Genomic DNA, 21226 nt, shown 5'->3' with positions numbered 1-21226 from the left:
ATTTTCCCCAAAAACACAGCCATGAATAAAGAATGGCACCAAAACACCCTCCAACAGCAACTTCTTCCAACAATCCAACAACAGTTTGGTGAAGAACAATGCATTTTCCAGCAGGATGGAGCACCGTGCCATAAGGCAAAAGTGATAACTGAGTGGCTCCGGGACCAAAACGTGGACATTTTGGGTCCATGGCCTGGAAACTCCCCAGATCTTAATCCCATTGAGAACTTGTGGTCAATCCTCAAGAGGCGGGTGGACAAACAAAAACCCACTAATTCTGACAAACTCCAAGAAGTGATGATGAAAGAATGGGTTGGAATCAGTCAGGAATCGGCCCAGAAGGTGATTGAGAGCATGCCCAGTCGGATTGCAGAGGTCCTGAAAAAGAAGGGCCAACACTGCAAATACTGACTCTTTGCATAAATGTCACGTAATTGTCGATAAAAGCCTTTGAAACGTATGAAGTGCGTGTAATTATATTTCACTACATCACAGAAACAACTGAAACTAAGATCTAAGAGCAGTTTAGCAGCAAACTTTGTGAAAACTAATATTTGTGTCATTCTCAAAACTTTTGGCCACGACTGTATATTATGAGGTAACCATCTGTCACACCAGTAAGTGAATACATCTAAGGCACTTTTTAGTAGTTAATGATTGTATATAATTAGTTAGATTATAATCAAATATCCACATGACAAGTTCCCTTTAAAGGATTCTGATGCAAACCGGAAAACCCCTTTAAAGGGCAACTCCTCCCAAAATGCACAATCCCCTGATTCTTCCTCCCTGGTTTAAACGTGTGGACGTTACACATTTGGGTCTGATTCGCCAGAATGAGACATTATGCAGTCATTTATTGTAACAACATGGGAGGTTGTCATGGCCCCTCCCCCATGGTTAATCATCCCCATCTTCAGGCTGCATGGACCGAGAATATCCCCCGACTCATAACCTGTCATATATCTCTGCGTATGCGCACTTCCCCTGACAACCCTCTCAGAGCCCCATAAATAGTCATGTGATTGCTGTTGTCGGTGCTGACTGGACTTGTTACACGTGACCCCCTTTCCCACCGACACTTTTTAGGGGGGGTGTGAATGAGGTTTGGTAAATCTCAGGTAAATTCCCCAATGGCATCCTGCCAGCGTAGCGATGCCATAGCGGCAGCACTACCTGCAGCAAGGAGGGCTTACGGCGTCCGATAATAGAGGGTGAAGCTGCGGATCCCCCTCCCCCACCATATTACGGGGTCCCTGATTCCTGGGAACAGTCCTGACCGCAGTAATACGAGGCCTGGTGATAAATCAGCCGCGCTCTCCGTCCACCATATAAAACATTCAGACAAACAATTAGTCTTTTGTTTCTGAAATTCTCTCCGACAAGTTACAGAAAGTGTAAAACGAGACACTTCACCTGCACCAGCCGCTCGCCACTTCTCACTGGGATAATTGTTGCCAGGCTCGGCGGCCGTGACCAGCGATCAGGTTGTCAGGTGACTGCTCGGCGAGGTAGTCGATGTATCCTGCGCCATGTAAAACAATATTATCACAAGTAAAACAAACCCAGCGAAGCTTTCATGTTGCACTTTAAGGCAAACAGCTAATTACTGCGTCGTTACAATGTGTCGTCAGCTCCGGGCCACGGGAAACAATGGAGCAGTCAGCGCTGTTAAACGCACCTTAAATGAGCAGCGGTGAGAAGCGTCTGAAGGGCAATGAAATGTAACAGGTCCTCTTAATTGTTTTACTACCAGTATTTCTCACTATTAGCAGCGACTGATTCGTCATTAGTGGGCTTAAGCTCGTTAATAAATGCGCAGCAAGCGAGCGCAGCGGAGGCCGTGATGGGATCTTATTTATTACAGGAAGAACCCAGGAATTACCTGCAGACGGGGAACCATGGGAATGGATTCAATTATACAGAACCGAGAAAATCTCCACCGCCCCGCAACTTCAACATGTCACTGACGCTGATCCCGAGAACGTACGCATCTTCGTCTGCATTTGCAACGCCCGAGGTACAACCAGGGGTCCCTTAAAGTGAAAGAGTGGCTTGTGACGCCACTTGATGCAACGGACTTAGTAGTATTACCAGCGTCTGGGGTATCCCTTACCCTTTCAGAGGTTTTTACGATATATGTCCCTCTGATAGAGCAAGTTGTCGTGACGCCAGCTGCAGTGAAGCAACGAGGACAGAGAGTCCCCTTTAAGTATAGTGGTGTTGGTACCCAGGTGTAGGATTTCCAGAGTGGTGTAGAGTGACCTACAATCTCCCTGAAGATGTTGTATGCACGTGCTACATCTTTACTCTCTCAGCTCTGCTATGTTGGCTGGATTAAATAGGAACCTTTTCCGCTTCTGCTGTAACTGTAACTTAGCTGTCTGTAGTCTGTCTCTATCTTTATCTTGTTCTCTATCTTGTCCAGGGAAACTTTCCTCCTGGCTTCTGAAGGCTTTCAGCTTAGCCCTTCGGGCCCAGCAGAGCAGACATTGCTCTTCTGGCCGACACACAGCCTTCCCCTTGGAAGGGGTAGACTAGACACAACCTTTCCCCAAGATGAGGTAGGTTAGACTGACTTTCACTAACTCTAAACTCCTACTTCTCTAGAGAGGGCTGGAATGGAATGAAGATTCCATCCCAGGGAAACTAACTCTGCCAATATCGCCGCCATCTGCTGGTAAACCAGGCACATTACACTTGAACAGTAATTTGCAAGGAAGTACTTATACACATTATGCAGGACATGGTATTATATGCATAAGATGACACCGGATACACCATTTAAGATAGTGGGGGCCCAAAAAAGGTGGCAATGCCACTCAGGCGTATTACACATTCACACTGGGGCAGTTTATCAAGGGCTTTGCGCCAGTTTTCTGCATTCTGCAGCAAGCTGTTTTTGGGTAACGATTTGCAACTTTTTGACCTTTCCTGCTTCTCTTACCACTTTTTAAGAGTAACAAGAAAAGGCGGGATTTAGCAGGGGAGGCGTGGCTATCCATGTCCTGACAGATTTACTGTACTTTACACCAGAAAGTGGCGCAAATGATAGTGTAAGATCTCCTGCACATGACTGTATTTTTCCTCCGTGCGCTGTCCACATATTTTGCGGACGGCACACCGACTAGGCTTGAGATTGCGCTACGTGAACCCGATTCGTTTTAAAACTTTGTTTATAATATCTCCTCCATAGCGTGCTAAAATGTATGGGCTCCGCTGAGGCCCAGGAAATATTGCTGCAAATAACGCGAGCCTTGCTTCGTCCCGCGTCTATGACGTTACACTTTGTTTATGCACATAAATTACTGTTCCAAAATCCGTAGCTGAACTCGGCGTGAAACACTAATTTCAATAATTTATATGCACATAAACAAAGTAACGTAATAGACGCAATGCAAAGTTCACGTTATTTGCTGCGGCTACATTTTAGCGCACTACTGAGGAGATATTGTAAACAAAGTTTCAGGTTCAAAGAGAATCAGGTTCAGAGAGAGCAGTCCGGACCCGATTCACCCAAGCCTAACACCGACCCATTGATTTCTATGGGGCCACGCATACATTTTTGCAGATCTGTGTGGCTATTCGGCAAATTATAGAACGCGTCCTACTCTGGTTTGTGTTGCAGACGAGAACAGTCATTTCCTGTGATAAGTGACAAAACTGTGGAACGCACAGGGAAGTTATCGGTATTTTGCGGATCTATGGTTTGCGGAATTAAATACGGACACAGTCGTGTGCATGAGGACTAAATCTGAATGTGATCATATAACTTTATGACAGTGGAAACTGTCAGTAGTTTTGTCAATCGAACGGTCCAAGAGAAGCAGACAGGACTACACCCCTCATCGTGTACCATAGATTTAGGGTCTTTTTAAGTTTAGAATCTTTCCCCTTTCCTTAAAGAACGTTTTCTCCTGAGCGGCAGGACCCCACTGCAGGGACATCCCCCCTCCAGACTTTATCTCCGGCCTGTGCCTCTGTCAGGACATGCTGGGAGTTATAGTTCTGCAAATGCTGGAGAGAAGAAGGTCTGAGCACATCACTATATATATATATATATATATACGATATATACACCCCACAGCCTGTGCAGGGTTAATCTCCCCCCCCCAGAAATCTATTTCTCTTTTATTTTATATTTTTTTATTTTATCCAAGTGGAAAAAAAATTGAAATTTGAGTCTTAAAATATCTGTGTTAAAATATTAACACATCTTATAAAGGCAAAACCAAAAGAACCCCGACCCCCTGGAGTCAATGCTGCGTTTTAGGGTGATGATAAAATAATGACAATAAGCCCATAAAAAGTGAAACAAGGACTGTGACAGTATCCCTGCGACGGGCGGTGCCGCACTCCACAGAGCCGGGGCTGAGGGTTCACTTACTTACACCACCGACTTCCAAATAATCCTCATTGTAGAGTGAAAAGTTCAGCAAATTTCTAGATTTTCAGTCTCAATTTCAATTAATAAGATCTCTGCTTGTTGTCAGTGAAGGGAATCATTGACTGTTTTTATAAGCACCTCCTGCCCTATTTACCTCTCAGAGCTGAGGACTTGTTACTATTGTATCCACTCTGGATAATCCTCTAAACAGACTGATACATTGTAGCAAACTGTCAAGGGAGAGATTTGATGTGTTTACCTCACAAAGGATTGCATGCAACTGTAACAAACCCTCAGCTGTGAGAAATAACAGCAGTGCCTCTGGATGTGAACAAGAAAGTTCATGTTCACAGACAGCAAGCAGAGATCTGTGGAGTAAGATGCGCCAAAGTTATTAGGAGTCTTTATACATCTTCTGGTAGTCCGACCGGCAGAAAAGCAAACATACAAAGTCGGCTTTTATGGCGTGAATGTAATAAATCCAACAGTCCATGAGAGGCCACGCCCTTTTTCTAAGCCCCACCCACTTAAAAAGCGGTTAGAGAGCGGTAAAAAGTCAAAAAATGTGTGACTTTTTAGGCCAGAAGACTGACGCAAGTCGCATAATAAATTCCACCCTCTATTAGTAATGCAATAGTGAAGGGGGTTTCCACTAGGATCAGACATGCTGTATGATCAGGGGTGGTCCGACCTCTGGGACCACCACCGATCCTGAGAATTAAAGGGATGCAGCCGTGATGTTCCAGTTTCCTGTACACATGGCGGGGAGCGCTGCTTTGCAGCAGGGATGCTCAACCTGCGGCCCTCCAGCTGTTGTAAAACTACAACTCCCACCATGCATTGCTGTAGGCTGATAGCTGTAGGCTGTTGAGGGATACTGGGAGTTGTAGTTTTGCAACAGCTGGAGGGCCGCAGGTTGAGCATGCCTTGCAGGATGGAGTGCTGTGGTCCCTTCGTTATCAGGTTTGTTGGGGGCCCCAGAGGTCAGACCCCCTCTGATCGTACGATAATGGTCTATCCTAGCCGTATGTCATCACTCACAAGATGGTAATACCCCCTTAAAGCATCGGTTAGATCCGGGTAGTCTATCCCTTTAACGCCTCCTGTGCAGTATATGGGGCATTACCGACGAGGTCCGCTCCGTCAGGAGCCTCCATTTATCTTCATGACCAGCGCCGGGCTCTTCGCTGCTCTCGCTCTGCCAGACGCTGGTGTCCCGGGAGCCCCAGAGGCGGAATCTCGCGCTCCATTCCCATTCATTACTTTATTTCTGGTCCTTCAGGTAAAAAATAAAACCTTCATTTCGGAGGGAAGGTTTTCTGCTTGGCCGCCCTGCGATCCTCCGATGAGCGGCGCTGGTCCCCCCGCCGGCCCGGAGAGGGTTTTTACCTCACTTATCTCTCACTTTGTTATAAATGTGAATGTTCTGCCGACTTTATTAGACTGGAGGGAATGTCTGGGGACGTAAAGATGAGTAATTAGCCCCCCGCGGTCTTCAATTTAGCGCGCAGAACAAAGTCAGCTCTCTTCAGCTTTGAATATTTCTGCAACACTGACTGCGGCGGAAGCGTCTCGTAATAAAACACCCGCTGCCGCGCCGTCCTGGTTATTAAAGAGCAGCAAAACTTCGGCAGCTTAAAGAGTCACTCCACCTAAACGCCCAATGAGGCTGCGCTCGCACCGGGCGGGTTAATTTGTATTGTGGCATTTTACGTATCCTATTCACACAGCGCGCTTACAGCCAAGACTTTTCTATGGCGGGCTAACATGGCGACAATTCCAGCATGCGTCTTCTTTAGGACAAATCCTTCCTCCAAACATGAGATAATCAGCAATAATCGCCGAGACATCCGGGCAAAGCGCAGAGAACGGCGGCCAGCTTCCTATCTCTACCTGATCATCGCAGATCCACAAGCGTCCTACGTGATAATTCCGCCTGGGTATATAACAGTATGGCGGCGGGGGACCTCGCCAGCCCAGCATGGCAGATACGTCATCCAGTACTCTAGGAAAGCTCGGTGACGACCCCTGTGTCGGCCATATTGATTTTTATTTGGAATTCCCAGAAACAGATATAACAGAGAAGCCACCTCACCGACGTGTCTAGGATTGAGATGTACTGTATTTTTTTTTACTTATGAGGTGGCGCCCCCTACCTGAGGGTGGCGCCCCCTCTCATAACGCTGCTGCGGAGTGAATGACAGTGTTATTACACATGAGGCATTAACCCCCTCCCCCACTCGCTACGTTTCACCGCACAGCAGGGGTTAAATCAAACCATTTAAAAGCATTTAGGGTTTGCATAGCTGTAAAATGGAGCGAGTCCTCGCGGCTAATGATTGGCGCTGTTTATAAAAGCCGCGCTGTTTGTAATTGTTTTCCTTGTAAACCTAAACTGGAGAAATGTTAACGTAACTTACGGCGTATTAAAAGCGTAATTAGAGCAGCTCCAAACAGCACGACCAAGGCCCATTAATACTTTACAAGGGATCGAAGGGGCCTTTACGGGAACCGCTACGAATGTAGCACAACCACAGAGCGGTTTTACTGCTTGTCATGTGGAAGTACCAAAGACGGGGCAGAAGAGCTTACAATCCAAAACCGCGGTATCTGCCAGATCGGAAATAACAAAATAATGGATTAAGCTTCGGTGTGGGGGGATGAAATATTTATGGAATCCCGTGGCGGTCTATGTTTAGTCCTATGTTTTTGTGAAGCTCCATCCGATTAGCATTAGCTCCATGGTCAGCAGATGTAAACTCCAGCGTCTCCACAATTCCGCACACTTTTAATTAATTTTTAGTGTTTTTAAAAATTTTGTGTAATGTAAAAATAGGCAGCTGCTTCATGGAAACTGTCAACAAGCAGGCCGGCTACTGAAAGGATCACTCACACTGTTAGCTAGTAATATTTCTGAGCACCAACCATGTAGGGGCCACAGTTGGGACGGATACATGATACGGCGCTCCTGGGAGGTGGGAGTTACATACATCAACTCACTTTCAAGTCCTGCCCACAAGGTTTTTGGAATGAGAGAACTAGGGACGGGTTTGCATCAGCGTTAGTAATTCCGTTATAAAAGGGTGATAACGGAATATAATGGAATTTTAGGACAGAATGCAAAGTGGAGCCCTTTAAGAGGCGTTCCGTTTTGCTCCGTCCTAATACATTTCTATGGGCACAAATAATGGTTCTGTTTCTTTCTGTTATGTATGACGGGAAAAAGTTTCTGCTCCATAAGAATTCATTATATGCGTGAAATCTATAAAAGTGAATAGTGGTCCCTCCCCTGAGGAGCATCCTAAATGATGATACATCCTATAATAATGTATGCAGCTCCTGCCCTAGAGGAGATCCTTAAAGGGGTATTCCCATCTCAGACAATGGGGGCATATCGCTAGCATATGCCCCCATTGTCTGTGACGTGAGTGTCTCACCTCTGGGACCCGCACCTACAACGAGAACAGAGCGGGGAGAGCTGTGGCTGGAGTTCCCGGGACCCATCCACCACCAAGCGCTGCTCCCATAGAAGTGAATGGGAGCGCATAGCGCACGCGCGACCTCTGCTCCTATTCATTTCTATGGGGCAGACGGAAATAGCCGAGCCAGCGCTCGGCTATTTTTGGTAGCCCCATAGAAATCAATAGAGGGCGGCTGTGCATGAGCAGTGTGCCCTCCGTTCATTTCCCCGCTCCGTTCTCATTGAAGGTGCGGGTCCCAGAGGTGGGACCTGCACCTATCAGACAATGGGGGCATATGCTAGCGATATGCCCCCATTGTCTGAGATGGGTAAACCCCTTTAAATACTAGAAATCATGTATAATAGTGGAGAGGTCCCTCACCTGAGGAGCATTGTTTTCTTTCTCTTTTCTGTTGGTTTATATACAGTACCTGTGTACAGTACCTTGAATAGGTATTCATACCCCTTGGACATTTCCACATTTTTGATGTGACACCAACAAACTTAAAGGGCTTCTGTCACCCCCCATTTAGCAATTTTCAGTATCGGACTTCAGCTAATTGCTAATGTCAGTTGAGTCCATATATACCCCTCTTACCTCTCTCTGTGCTGTAATTTCTTTAAAAATCTTACTTTTATAATATGCTAATTATTTCACTACCAGCAACTTGGGCGGTTACTTGCTGGTAGCCGCCGCATCCTCGGACTATAAACACGCCCCCTCCTCCACTTGATAGACAGGGCCAGCGAGCGCTCTGCTCCTCCAGCTGGCCCTGTCTTCCCATGAGATTCCCGCACCTGCGCCGTACGGGTCCTCATTCGGCGCAGGCGCTCTGAGAGAAGGACGCTCGCTTGCCAGCTCCTTCCTCAGTGCGGCTGCGCCGATTACGTCACACTACACCTGGAAGAGAAGACTGCCGGCATCAGCGATAATCGGCAGTCTTCTCTTCAAGGTGTAGTGTGACGTAATCGGCACACTGAGGAAGGAGCTGGCAAGCGCGCGTCCTTCACTTGAGGAACGTTACGGCGCAGGCGCGGGAATTCAGCAGCAGACGGGGCCAACAGGAGGAGGAGAGCGCTCGCTGGCCCTGTCTATTAAGAGGAGATGGGGCGTGTCTAGAAGCGGCAGAAGCGGCGGCTACCAGCAAGTACACGCCCAACTTGCTGGTAGTGAAGAATTTTGCATATGATAAAAGTATGATTTTTACAAGAAATAAGCCACAGACAAAGGTAGGACATGTATGATTGCACTCAGCTGACATTAGCAAATAGCTAATGTCGGCTAATGAAAATTGCACAATGGGGGGTGACAGAAGCCCTTTAAATGTATTTTATTTGGATTTTATGTGATTTTATGAACACAAAGTAGCAAGTATGTGTGAAGTGAAAAGAAAATAATACATACAAGTGTGATGTGCATTTGTATTCAGCTCCCGGTACTCTGAGACCCCAAAATAAAATCCAGAGTGACCAATTATCTTCAGAAGTCACCTAATTAGTAATTGGAGTCCACCTGTGTGTAATGTCTTCTCAGTATAACTCCAGCTGTTCTGTGAAGGCCTCAGAGGTTTGTTACAGAACATTAGTGATCAAACAGCATCATGAAAACCAAGGAACACACCAGACAGGTCAAGGAAAAAGTTGTGAAGAAGTGTAAAGCAGGGTTAGGTTAAAAATAATAACCCCAAGCTCTGAACATCTCATGGAGCACTGTTCAATCCACTGCAAACCTACTAAGACATGGCCGCCCAGCTAAACTGACAGCCCAGGCAAGGAGAGCACTAATTAGAGAAGCGGCCAAGAGGCTCATGGTCACTCTGGAGGAGATGTAGAGATCCACAGCTCAGGTGGGAGAATCTGTCCACAGGACAACTATTAGCCGTGGACTCCACAAATCTGCCCTTTATGGAAGACAAGAAGGAAGCCATTTCTGAAAGCAGCCATAAGAAGTCCTGTCTGCAGTTTACCACCAGCCATGTAGAAAACACATCAAACATGTGGAGGGAGGTGCTCTGGGCAGAGGAGACCAAGGGGGAACTTTTTGGCCTAAATGCAAACCGCCATATGTGACGGAAAACGAACCTTGCACATCCCCCTGAACAAACCGTCCACACCGTGAAGTGTGGCGGTGGCGGCATCATGATGGGGGGAGGCTTTTCTTCAGCAGGGACAGGGAAGCTGGTCAAAGGTTATGAGAAGATGGATGGAGCGAAACACAGGGCAATCCTGGAGGAAAATGTGGGAGAGGCTGCAGAAGACTTGAGACTGGGGTGGAGGCTCACCTTCCAGTAGGACAACAACCTTCAACATCCAGCCAGAGCTACAATGGAAGCGTTAAGATCAAAGCATATTCATGTGTTAGAACGGCCCAGTCACCGTCTAGACCTAAATCCCATGAAGAATGTGGGGCAAGCACAGACGCTCTCCATCCAATCTGACTGAGCGCGAGCTCTTCTGCACAGGAGAATGGGCAAAAATGTCACTCTAGATGTGCAAAACTGGTAGAGACAGACCCTTAAGACTGGCAGCAAAAGGTGGTCCTACAAAGTACTGACCGAGGGGGCTGAACACAAATGCACGCCGCACTGTCCAGATCTTTATTTATTAAACATTGTGAAAACTATGTCTCATTTTCTTTTCACCTCACACAGATTTGTACTTTGTGTTGGTCGATCACATAAAATCCCAATAAAATACATTTAAGTTTGTGGGTGTAATGGGAAAAAATTTGGAAAAGTTCAAGGGGTGTGAAAACTTTTTCAAGGCACTGTATATTTGGAGTTTGCATGGAACTGTCATTACTTTAACTTTCTGAGCCTAGTTATATTTACCTCCTTCTAAGAGCAGCGGAGGAGCCCTGTACCCCTTCCCAGCACAATGTTTCTACCATGATCCTAAATCCGTATGGTTGTCACTGACCAGGTGTGGTCTCTACAGTCTGAGGTCTATAGGCCTGAATTATAAGGCGTACTCCAGATTTAGGAAGAACCAGAACACAGAGGAAGATGAGAATACAACATGACCATTGGAGGTATTCAACAAGGTCCACAGATCTTTTGGAGTCCATGTCCCAGGATCCTCCATTGTGCGGCTTGTATACGGATGATCAGGCCTCAGACTCCATGAATATGAGACTCACTTCCAAATTCAGTGCAGACTGAATTTTTAAGTGTCTTGATCACAATTGGGAATATTACTATTATTACATCACAATACAGAAAACAGACAGAGATACATCCGTGATTACATTACGGGAGTCGTCATCCCTATTCCATGTGGCCATATTATCCAGCTAAGGAGACATAGGAAAATAAGGATGAGCTTCCAGATAGCGTCATACCCTAAAAGATAATTTGGTCCGATCACCACCTCAAACCAGCATGGCGAGATAAAAAGATGGGAATGGGAATTTGGCCACTGAGCCAAAGCTTTAAAGATCGAAGGGACTCACCACAGGGTGGGAGAGTTTACTGGGCGCAGGACCGGATTTGTAGCTTACATCGTCTTCTGCCCTGTACTTCTATGTAGAGAAATCTGTTCGATAGGAAGAGTTCAGGACACGATGCAAAAACAACAGGAAAAGGTTCAGTTCTTATAAACATCTAAGAGAGTCTGAACTGTGGAGCCCACAGGTACAGGTGACTGTTACTCACATAGCCCAAAGACGTGCATTGTATCGCCATTGCCTAGATATATCTGCAACTCACTACCGCTTCGATTATACCGGCAAATAAAGCCACAAATTCTTAAAATGCACAGGTTCTGCAAGACTCAATAGTTCTCATTACATACGAGATGAGCGCTTCATGTGCTGCACAAGATAACTGAAACACTTCCATAAATTTCTGAAGAAAGAACGTCAAGTGTTAATTGAAGAAATAATTGCTTGCTCTTCAGAAGCCGCACAGTGATCACTGTGAAACAAGCTAAATTACACCATTTCTCATTGTGCAATCACTTACCAAAAATGCGCCATTCTACGAGCTCCATATTTTTTTTAGACCAGTAAAAAATGCATTAGGAGACTATTGTAAATTTACTGGTGACATTTTCCAAGTAGAATAAAATGAATTTCTGATATGAAATAAGAGAAAATCTATGCATTAAAAAGGCAAAAAAATAAAACTTTCTGAATATTCCAGATTTTATGATTGTTTGAAATAAATGATGGAAAGATGTAGAAGTTCTAAATAATAAGCACTCCTAATGGGCGACATACCAACAACGCGTCCCAAAAATCCCATTAGCCACCAATCCCCGTTATAATCTGATAACTGAAAAGCTGTAAATCAATCTATTCTGCGCACATCTTTGGCTTGCCTAGTCAACCATTTTCCTAATGCAAAGAAAATACTGCCATATAACTAACTATAACAAATGTAATACTGTCCCAAATGTACAGGAATATAACTACTATAATACTGCCTCCTATGTACAAGAATATAACTACTATAATACTGCCTCCTATGTACAAGAATATAACTACTATAATACTGCTCCTATGTACAAGAATATAACTACTATAATACTGCCTCCTATGTACAAGAATATAACTACTATAATACTGCTACTATGTACAAGAATATAACTACTATAATACTGCTCCTATGTACAATAACTACTATAATACTGCTACTATGTACAAGAATATAACTACTATAATACTGCCTCCTATGTACAAGAATATAACTACTATAATACTGCTCCTATGTACAAGAATATAACTACTATAATACTGCCTCCTATGTACAAGAATATAACTACTATAATACTGCTCCTATGTACAAGAATATAACTACTATAATACTGCTCCTATGTACAGGAATATAACTACTATAATACTGCTCCTATGTACAAGAATATAACTACTATAGTACTGCTCCTATATACAAGAATATAACTACTATAATACTGCTCCTATGTACAAGAATATAACTACTATAATACTGCTCCTATGTACAAGAATATAACTACTATAATACTGCTCCTATGTACAGGAATATAACTACTATAATACTGCTCCTATGTACAAGAATATAACTACTATAGTACTGCTCCTATATACAAGAATATAACTACTATACACTGCGTGCAGAATTATTAGGCAAATTAGTATTTTGACCACATCATCCTCTTTATGCATGTTGTCTTACTCCAAGCTGTATAGGCTCGAAAGCCTACTACCAATTAAGCATATTAGGTGATGTGCATCTCTGTAATGAGAAGGGGTGTGGTCTAATGACATCAACACCCTATATTAGGTGTGCATAATTATTAGGCAACTTCCTTTCCTTTGGCAAAATGGGTCAAAAGAAGGACTTGACAGGCTCAGAAAAGTCAAAAATAGTGAGATATCTTGCAGAGGGATGCAGCACTCTTAAAATTGCAAAGCTTCTGAAGCGTGATCATCGAACAATCAAGCGTTTCATTCAAAATAGTCAACAGGGTCGCAAGAAGCGTGTGGAAAAACCAAGGCGCAAAATAACTGCCCATGAACTGAGAAAAGTCAAGCGTGCAGCTGCCAAGATGCCACTTGCCACCAGTTTGTCCATATTTCAGAGCTGCAACATCACTGGAGTGCCCAAAAGCACAAGGTGTGCAATACTCAGAGACATGGCCAAGGTAAGAAAGTCTGAAAGACGACCACCACTGAACAAGACACACAAGCTGAAACGTCAAGACTGGGCCAAGAAATATCTCAAGACTGATTTTTCTAAGGTTTTATGGACTGATGAAATGAGAGTGAGTCTTGATGGGCCAGATGGATGGGCCCGTGGCTGGATTGGTAAAGGGCAGAGAGCTCCAGTCCGACTCAGACGCCAGCAAGGTGGAGGTGGAGTACTGGTTTGGGCTGGTATCATCAAAGATGAGCTTGTGGGGCCTTTTCGGGTTGAGGATGGAGTCAAGCTCAACTCCCAGTCCTACTGCCAGTTTCTGGAAGACACCTTCTTCAAGCAGTGGTACAGGAAGAAGTCTGCATCCTTCAAGAAAAACATGATTTTCATGCAGGACAATGCTCCATCACATGCGTCCAAGTACTCCACAGCGTGGCTGGCAAGAAAGGGTATAAAAGAAGAAAATCTAATGACATGGCCTCCTTGTTCACCTGATCTGAACCCCATTGAGAACCTGTGGTCCATCATCAAATGTGAGATTTACAAGGAGGGAAAACAGTACACCTCTCTGAACAGTGTCTGGGAGGCTGTGGTTGCTGCTGCACGCAATGTTGATGGTGAACAGATCAAAACACTGACAGAATCCATGGATGGCAGGCTTTTGAGTGTCCTTGCAAAGAAAGGTGGCTATATTGGTCACTGATTTGTTTTTGTTTTGTTTTTGAATGTCAGAAATGTATATTTGTGAATGTTGAAATGTTATATTGGTTTCACTGGTAAAAATAAATAATTGAAATGGGTATATATTTGTTTTTTGTTAAGTTGCCTAATAATTATGCACAGTAATAGTCACCTGCACACACAGATATCCCCCTAAAATAGCTAAAACTAAAAACAAACTAAAAACTACTTCCAAAAATATTCAGCTTTGATATTAATGAGTTTTTTAGGTTCATTGAGAACATGGTTGTTGTTCAATAATAAAGTTAATCCTCAAAAATACAACTTGCCTAATAATTCTGCACTCCCTGTAATACTGCTCCTATGTACAAGAATATAACTACAATAATACTGCTCCAATGTACAAGAATATAACTACTATAATACTGCCTCCTATGTACAAGAATATAACTACTATAATACTGCTCCTATATACAAGACTATACCTACTATAATACTGCCTCCTATGTACAAGAATATAACTACTATAACACTGCTCCTATGTACAAGAATATAACTACTATAATACTGCTCCAATGTACAGGAATATATCTACTATAATACTGCTCCTATGTACAAGAATATAACTACTATAATACTGCTCCTATGTACAAGAATATAACTACTATAATACTGCTCCTATGTACAAGAACATAACTACTATAATACTGCCTCCTATGTACAAGAACATAACTACTATAATACTGCTCCTATGTACAAGAATATAACTACTATAATACTGCTCCTATGTACAAGAATATAACTACTATAATACTGCCTCCTATGTACAAGAATATAACTACTATAATACTGCTCCTATGTACAAGAATATAACTACTATAATACTGCCTCCTATGTACAAGACTATACCTACTATAATACTGCCTCCTATGTACAAGAATATAACTACTATAACACTGCTCCTATGTACAAGAATATAACTACTATAATACTGCTCCAATGTACAGGAATATATCTACTATAATACTGCTCCTATGTACAAGAATATAACTACTATAATACTGCTCCTATGTACAAGAATATAACTACTATAATACTGCTCCTATGTACAAGAACATAACTACTATAATACTGCCTCCTATGTACAAGAACATAACTACTATAATACTGCTCCTATGTACAAGAATATAACTACTATAATACTGCTCCTATGTACAAGAATATAACTACTATAATACTGCCTCCTATGTACAAGAATATAACTACTATAATACTGCTCCTATGTACAAGAATATAACTACTATAATACTGCCTCCTATGTACAAGAATATAACTAATATAATACTGCCTCCTATGTACAATAATATAACTACTATAATACTGCTCCTATGTACAAGAATATAACTACTATAATACTGCTCCTATGTACAGGAATATAACTACTATAATACTGCTCCTATGTACAAGAATATAACTACTATAGTACTGCTCCTATATACAAGAATATAACTACTATAATACTGCTCCTATGTACAAGAATATAACTACTATAATACTGCTCCTATGTACAAGAATATAACTACTATAATACTGCCTCCTATGTACAAGAATATAACTACTATAATACTGCTCCTATATACAAGAATATACCTACTATAATACTGCCTCCTATGTACAAGAATATAACTACTATAATACTGCTCCTATGTACAAGAATATAACTACTATAATACTGCTCCTATGTACAAGAATATAACTACTATAATACTGCCTCCTATATACAAGAATATAACTACTATAATACTGCCTCCTATATACAAGAATATAACTACTATAATACTGCTCCTATATACAAGAATATAACTACTATAATACTGCTCCTATATACAAGAATATAACTACTATAATACTGCCTCCTATGTACAAGAATATAACTACTATAATACTGCCTCCTGTATACAAGACTATAACTACTATAATACTGCCTCCTATGTACAAGAATATAACTACTATAATACTGCCTCCTATGTACAAGAATATAACTACTATAACACTGCTCCTATATACAAGAATATAACTGTTATAATACTGCTCCTATGTACAAGAATATAACTACTATAATACTGCCTCCTATGTGCAAGAATATAACTACTATAATACTGCTCCTATATACAAGAATATAACTACTATAATACTGCTTTTATGTACAAGAATATAACTACTATAATACTGCCTCCTATGTACAAGAATATAACTACTATAATACTGCATCCTATGTACAAGAATATAACTACTATAATACTGCTCCTATGTACAAGAATATAACTACTATAATACTGTTCCTATGTACAAGAATATAACTGTTATAATACTAGCCTCTATGATGAGACTTATAGTTTTGTGTTTAGCCTTTGTTAATTGGATAACACATCTGGCCATGGTCTCTGCTCTAATTCTTGTTTCTCAGAGTGAAAAATTTAGCATTATCACTGGAAATAATTGTCACACTTCAGCTTCCCTTTTGTTCCTGCGCTGCTGTCTGCAAAGTTCTGAAAGTCAATAGAAAGCGAAAAAGTCATTAAAAAGTAATTACTCCATGTGCCATTGAACATCGTGGGGCTCAGCAAATGAGTAAACAACAAATGTAATGTACAGCAAGGAGGCCAAACCCTGAGCATATCTTATATATCAGTGAAAGGATAGGTGTAGGGTTAAACACAACAGTATAAGAGGAGGTGTAGGGTTAACAACAAGAATGTGAGGTGTAGGGTTATTCTCATCATTGTGAGGGTAGGTGTCAGGTTGTTAACTGAGCAATATAAGAATATCTGTATCGTTATTCACCATAGTGTGGTGGTACTCATCAGTGGGAGGGTAGGTGCAAGGTTACAGTGTAGGTATGTGGTTGTACTCATCAGTGGGAGGGTAGGTGCAAGGTTACAGTGTAGGTATGTGGTTGTACTCATCAGTGGGAGGGTAGGTGCAAGGTTACAGTGTAGGTATGTGGTTGTACTCATCAGTGGGAGGGTAGGTGCAAGGTTACAGTGTAGGTATGTGGTTGTACTCATCAGTGGGAGGGTAGGTGCAGGGTTACAGTGTAGGTATTTGGTTGTAATCATCAGTAGGACGGTAGGTGCAGGGTTACAGTGTAGGTATGTGGTTGACTCATCAGTGGGAAGGTAGGTGCAGGGTTACAGTGTAGGTATGTAGTTGTACTCATCAGTGGGAAGGTAGGTATGTGGTTGTACTCATCATTGGGAGGGTAGGTGCAGGTTACAGTGTAGGTATGTGGTTGTACTCATCTCTGGGAGGGTATGTGCAGGGTTACAGTGTAGGTATGTGGTTGTACTCATCAGTGGGAAGGTAGGTGCAGGGTTACAGTGTAGGTGTGTGGTTGTACTCATCAGTGGGAGGGTAGGTGCAGGGTTAAAGTGTAGGTATGTGGTTGTACTCATCACTGGGAGGGTAGGTGCAGGGTTACAGTGTAGGTATGTGGTTGTACTCATCAGTAGGAGGGTAGGTGCAGGGTTACAGTATAGGTATGTGGTTGTATTCATCAGTGGGAGGGTAGGTGCAGGGTTACAGTGTAGGTATGTGGTTGTACTCATCAGTGGGAAGGTAGGTGCAGGGTTACAGTGTAGGTATGTGGTTCTACTCATCAGTGGGAGGGTAGGTGCAAGGTTACAGTGTAGGTATGTGGTTGTACTCATCAGTGGGAGGGTAGGTGCAGGGTTACAGTGTAGGTATTTGGTTGTAATCATCAGTAGGAGGGTAGGTGCAGGGTTACAGTGTAGGTATGTGGTTGACTCATCAGTACGAGGGTAGGTGCAGGGTTACAGTGTAGGTATGTAGTTGTACTCATCAGTGGGAAGGTAGGTATGTGGTTGTACTCATCACTGGGAGGGTAGGTGCAGGTTACAGTGTAGGTATGTGGTTCTACTCATCAGTGGGAGGGTAGGTGCAGGGTTACAGTGTAGGTATGTGGTTGTAATCATCAGTGGGAGGGAAGGTGCAGGGTTAAAGTGTAGGTATGTGGTTGTAATCATTAGTGGGAGGGTAGGTGCAGGGTTACAGTGTAGGTGTGTGGTTGTAATCATCAGTGGGAGGGTATGTGCAGGGTTACAGTATAGGTATGTAGTGTACTCATCACTGGGAGGGTAGGTGCAGGGTTACAGTGTAGGTATGTGGTTGTAATCATTAGTGGGAGGGTATGTGCAGGGTTACACTGTAGGTATGTGGTATACTCATCACTGGGAGGGTAGGTGCAGGGTTACAGTGTAGGTACAGTGTAGGTATGTGGTTGTACTCATCAGTGGGAGGGTAGGTGCAGGGTTACAGTGTAGGTATGTGGTTGAAATCATCAGTGGGAGGGAAGGTGCAGGGTTACAGTGTAGGTATGTGGTTGTACTCATCAGTGGGAAGGTAGGTGCAGGGTTACAGTGTAGGTATGTGGTTCTACTCATCAGTGGGAGGGTAGGTGCAGGATTACAGTGTAGGTATGTGGTTGTAATCATCCATGGGAGGGTAGGTGCAGGGTTACAGTGTACAGTCGTGGCCAAAAGTTTTGAGAATGACACAAATATTAGTTTTCACAAAGTTTGCTGCTAAACTGCTTTTAGATCTTAGTTTCAGTTGTTTCTGTGATGTAGTGAGATATAATTACACGCACTTCATACGTTTCAAAGGCTTTTATCGACAATTACATGACATTTATGCAAAGAGTCAGTATTTGCAGTGTTGGCCCTTCTTTTTCAGGACCTCTGCAATCCGACTGGGCATGCTCTCAATCACCTTCTGGGCCAATTCCTGACTGATAGCAACCCATTCTTTCATCATCACTTCTTGGAGTTTGTCAGAATTAGTGGGTTTTTGTTTGTCCACCCGCCTCTTGAGGATTGACCACAAGTTCTCAATGGGATTAAGATCTGGGGAGTTTCCAGGCCATGGACCCAAAATGTCAACGTTTTGGTCCCCGAGCCACTTAGTTATCACTTTTGCCTTATGGCACGGTGCTCCATCGTGCTGGAAAATGCATTGTTCTTCACCAAACTGTTGTTGGATTGTTGGAAGAAGTTGCTGTTGGAGGGTGTTTTGGTGCCATTCTTTATTCATGCTGTGTTTTTGGGCAAAATTGTGAGTGAGCCCACTCCCTTGGATGAGAAGCAACCCCACACATGAATGGTCTCAGGATGCTTTACTGTTGGCAGGACACAGGACTGATGGTAGCGCTCAGCTTTTCTTCTCCGGACAAGCCTTTTTCCAGATGCCCCAACCAATCGGAAAGAGGCTTCATCGGAGAATATGACTTTGCCCCAGTCCTCAGCAGTCCATTCACCATACTTTCTGCAGAAGATCAATCTGTCCCTGATGTTTTTTTTGGAGAGAAGTGGCTTCTTTGCTGCCCTTCTTGACACCAGGCCATCTTCCAAAAGTCTTCGCCTCACTGTGCATGCAGATGCGCTCACACCTGCCTGCTGCCATTCCTGAGCAAGCTCTGCACTGGTGGCACTCCGATCCCGCAGCTGAATCCTCTTTAGGAGACGATCCTGGCGCTTGCTGGACTTTCTTGGACGCCCTGAAGCCTTCTTAACAAGAATTGAACCTCTTTCCTTGAAGTTCTTGATGATCCTATAAATTGTTGATTGAGGTGCAATCTTAGTAGCCACAATATCCTTGCCTGTGAAGCCATTTTTATGCAACGCAATGATGGCTGCACGCGTTTCTTTGCAGGTCACCATGGTTAACAATGGAAGAACAATGATTTCAAGCATCACCCTCCTTTTAACATGTCAAGTCTGCCATTTTAACCCAATCAGCCTGACATAATGATCTCCAGCCTTGTGCTCGTCAACATTCTCACCTGAGTTAACAAGACGATTACTGAAATGATCTCAGCAGGTCCTTTAATGACAGCAATGAAATGCAGTGGAAAGTTTTTTTTTGGGATTAAGTGTCACAACCAGACAGTTGAGAAGCTCTGACAGGAGCTTTCCAGATCCTCCTCCTTGAGTTTCTTTGTTTTGGTTAAGTTCCTCATCTCGTTAGTCTATCTCAGCTGTCATGCAGTTGGACTGATTGCTGCCCTTTAAGTTCCTCCCCAGAATGCAGTAGTGTGCGGCTTATACAACTTCCTGGAGTGTGTGTGCATGCTGTTCCTAGTTCTCAGTCCACAGTCGTCTGCAAGATAAGTTCTGTTTATGTATTTATGATTTTCTGTTTTCTGGATCCAGGTGACCCTGACTCCCTCCGTGTCTGTGTAGGGAGCCGGTGGTCGTGTCCCCTCACTATTGTAGGGTCATCAGGTGTAAGATAGTCGAGGTACGTGGATATGCGCCCATCCACCTTTGGGGTGGTCGCATAGGCTGAGCAATAAGGGAGAGCGGCAGGTCTCTTGCAGGGGTCTCCCTTTTGTTCCTTAGGTGTGGATCCAGTGAGTCATTGTTCATATTGTATTGTCTTGTTTCCTGTACACCATCCGTGACATTATAGGCCGCCAAAACCGTCTCAAGCATGGATCCGGTTTCACTTTTGGCTGAGCGCTTCCAGGGTCTTTCATTGGAGGTAGCTGATCTCTGTAAGACTTTTTCTCAGTTTCAAGTGACCGGTTCAGCTTGCGTTCATGGAGTTTGTTCTGAGCCTAAGATCTCGCTCCCGGATACGTTCTCCGGGGGTAGTGAGTATTTTGTGCGTTTTAGAGAGGCTTGCAAACTCCATTTTCGCCTTCTTCCCCATTCCTCTGGTGATGAAGAACGGAGGGTGGGGATCATTATATCGCTGCTCAGGGGTAACGCTCAATCCTGGGCCTTTTCGCTGCCGGAGGGGGCACGGCCCCTCCGTTCAGTGGATGAATTCTTTTTAGCCCTGGGTCAGATATATGATGATCCGGATCGTATTGCTCTGGCTGAGTCTAGACTACGTCTGTTATGCCAGGGTAAACAATCCGCAGAGATATACTGCTCAGAATTTCGGAGATGGGCAGCTGATACTGGTTGGAATGATGCTGCACTCCGAAGTCAATTTTGCCATGGTCTTTCTGAGGGATTGAAAGATGCATTTGCCTTTCATGAGAGACCTACCTCCTTG

Source organism: Bufo bufo, chromosome 11 (genome assembly GCF_905171765.1).
Source record: "Bufo bufo chromosome 11, aBufBuf1.1, whole genome shotgun sequence".
Lineage (NCBI taxonomy): Eukaryota > Metazoa > Chordata > Amphibia > Anura > Bufonidae > Bufo > Bufo bufo.
Note: the sequence above shows the minus strand (reverse complement) of the source record.